This window comes from Chenopodium album, chromosome 2 (assembly GCF_948465745.1).
Source record: "Chenopodium album chromosome 2, dcCheAlbu1.1, whole genome shotgun sequence".
NCBI lineage: Eukaryota > Viridiplantae > Streptophyta > Magnoliopsida > Caryophyllales > Amaranthaceae > Chenopodium > Chenopodium album.
The window spans coordinates 66,721,172-66,724,534 of record NC_137835.1 but is presented as its reverse complement, the minus strand read 5'-3'; the positions used below and the strand labels follow the sequence as shown (position 1 = coordinate 66,724,534).

Sequence of the window (3,363 nt, the reverse complement as noted above, 5' to 3'; positions counted from 1 at the left end):
ATTAAATAAAAAACAAGGTTAATTTTGGGGCCAAACCCTCAAACGATTCTACCTTTCACGCCTTGGTTTAAGGACAGAACCTCGAGTAAAATATGGACTCCTTTGAGTGCTTGAAGAGGGAATTTTGAAGTGAAAAGGGTAGGCTAGTGTTTAGGTTAAGAGCATAGAAGAGAGAAAATAAGAATAATAGAATTCTCGTTGCCCCGTTCATCAGAAATGAGGGGGTATTTATAGGGAAATGGGCTGAGGGAGCACACGGAACCCTAAAATGATAAAAAAAACCCTAAAAAACATCCCGTGACACGGTCAGACTGTACCGTGACACGGTTAGACAGTACCGTCAGACGGTACAAGTTCCCGTGACACGGTCAGTCTTTGGAGTGTCGCGGGAGATTTTCAGAAAACGGAACGGAAAACGCGTTAAGGGTTTACGCGGAAAGGACACGGAACTCCCCGTGTCACGGTAGACCTCCCGTGTCACGGGAAGTCCCACCGTCAGACGGGAAGAGTTCCCGTGACACGGTCAAGCCTGACCGTGACACGGTCAACTCCAGTCCACTTTTTCGTCTAAATTCATTTTTAACCCTAATTTCTTTCGGCTTTTTGAGTGCCGATTGATAATTACGGGCTTTTTTTCTGACTTTTAATATTCGGGCTAAAATAATAAATAATAAATAAAATTAAATAAAATATTTGGGCCAAAAATAATAATAAAATAAAAAAAGGTTTGGGCTTAAATTAAAACTATGCTTTTACCAAACACCAAGACTGATCCATGGACCTTTCAAAAAATATGAATTTAATAAAATACGATTTTTTAAGCACTCTCGGGATTAAATACTAAACCCGACCAACAGTGGCGGTGAAAGGTTATTTATCATCGGACTTGGTTTTGGGGAGACATTTTTAGGTGTCTACACTCATGCATTGGTTTTAGCTCAAAACTCTCTTTCTTGTTACCAACTCTCAAGGTAATTCGGCCTCTCTTAACATCAATCAAAGCTCCCAAAGTAGCTAAGAACGGTCTCCCTAAGATAATAGGAATGTGGTCATCTTCTTCTATTTCAAGCACAATGAAATCAACGGGGATTGTAAAACCACCCATCTTTAGGGGTACATCATCAACTCTTCCTTTGGGAAACTTGATAGACCTATCGCCCAATTACAAAGTCATGTTGGTAGGAGGAAGCTCTCCAAGCTTTAGTTTCTTGAAGACCGAGAAGGGCATTATGCTCACACTAGCACCCAAATCACATAAAACATTCTCAAACATCTTACTCTTGATTTTGCAAGGTATGGAGAAATTACCCGGATCTTTCATCTTCTTGGGGAGGTCATTGTGAATCAAGGAACTACAACACTCACCAAGCTCCACCGAATCAATCTCATTACAATCTCTCTTGCCACTCAAGATATCCTTAAGGAACTTGGAATATCTAGTCATTTGGGTCATAGCTTCGGTAAGAGGGATAGAAAGATGGACCTCCTTCAACATTTCAAGAAATCTCCCAAATTGTTCAGCTAGTTTGTTCCTCATAAACTTTTGGGGAAATGGAAGGTCGGGTTTTCTCACTTCCTCTTTATTTCTCTCATCACTCAACTTTTTCTCATGGCTCTTTTTTTTTTGTTCAAATCTCTTGACACATCTTCCTCTTCTTGCTCACTTAAAACACTTTTCTTCTTGTCCTCCTCAGAATCCCGAAGAAACTTTCTCCTCAAGAGCTCTTCCACTCCTTGTGGTGATGGAATAAACCGGTTTCTTGGGATCAACTCCTTGAGAAGGCAATGAAGAAGGAATAGCACAATATTTCAAAGTGTTTTCTAGTTGGGTAATTTGTGTCTGAAGCATTTTGTTATGTGTCATGATCTCATTGAATTTCTTTTCACTCACTGCCATACAAGTGTTCAAGATTTTTGTTTAATTTTCAATTATCTCCTCCAAATTGGACTAGGACGATTGAGAATATGAATTTTCACCAACACCTTGAGAATTTGGACCAAATCCGGGTGGGGGTCCCCTTTGATTGTTTTGAAAATTTCCCCTATTTTGATTGTTCCAATTGCCTCGATTTTGATTGTTGCCAAAATTTTGGTTTTGGCCACTAAAGCCTTGAGATTGGCTTTGATTTCCATACCCTTGGCCTTGGTTTTGATTCCCATAACCTTGGTTATTATAGTTGCTTCGGAAATTTTGATTTCCTTTGTTCCTATAATTACCATTGTTATATTTATAAAATCCACCTTGTTGGTGAGAATTTCTATTTCCAAAGTTTCTTACTCCATCAAACCTTTGAACATTGTTATTGTTTGAGACAAAATTCACATGTTCACATTCATTATTCTCACCATCATCAAGATTTTCAAACCCAATTGAACAAGTAGAATCATCATGGTCATAAGACCCACAATTATCACAAAACAAACATCCATTGGGCATATTGTTAGAAGTATAAAGAGGAGTAGAGTTAGAAGATGTACCTCTCCCTTTAATGTGGGAGGGATGACCTTGTGCATTGCAAGTTGCACTTTCAAGCTTGGCCTTGATTGTTGTCATCTCCTTCTCCAAACTTGCAATTTGTGAACATAGATTGTTGATAGCATTAAGGTGGTCAACCGAGTAACCCGTCGATCCATTCTTGCTTGAAGACTCTCTTTCTCCTTCTTGCCAATCCGTGTAATGTCGCACCACATATTCCATAATGTCCACAACCTCTTCTTCGGTTTTGTTCATGATTGGACCTCCGGCTCCCGCATCAAGACACGATTTGCCTTGAGGACTCAACCCTCCATAGAAAATATGAATGATTTGATATGTTGGGATGCCATGATAGGGACATTCTCTTTGGTACTCCTTAAACCTTTACCATGCTTCATACAAGCTCCCACTAGGCTTTTGCTTGAAACTTTGAATCAAAGCTCTTGCCTCCGCCGTTTTCTTTCGGGGATAGAACCTAGACAAGAATTCCTTGGTGACTTTATCCCATGTTCTAAGAGAATTTGGTTTGACCTCCTTATATAACCATTCCAAAGCTCGACCTATGAGATAGAAGGGGAACAACTTGAGTCGAATGAACTCTTGAGAAACTCCATTCACTTTGATAGTGTTGCAATACTTCTCAAACTCTTTGAGATGGTTTAGCGGACTCTCAATCTTAGCCCCACTAAATTGTCTTCTTTCAATCAAAGTGATCATGGCTAGTCTTATCTCAGAATCATTTGCCGGTGTTGTTGGCAAAGCAATCCCTTTTTCAAACCAATATGCACCGGGAGTTCCCAATTCCTTCAAAGCAACTCTTGGATTATCTCCCATGCTTACTTGATTCTCTTCCTCTCTTCCTTGGTAAACTTTTTCTCTTGGAGATC

The 3,363-nt window shown here is 39.7% G+C and overlaps 1 non-coding gene across 1 annotated transcript; it reads left to right on the top strand.

Moving 5' to 3' along the window:
• Positions 1–2,819: 2,819 nt before the first annotated feature.
• On the top strand, positions 2,820–2,925 carry LOC145607090 (small nucleolar RNA R71). Its single transcript, XR_014105499.1, has one exon. It is a non-coding gene; the product is annotated as a small nucleolar RNA R71 (small nucleolar RNA).
• Positions 2,926–3,363: the final 438 nt, after the last annotated feature.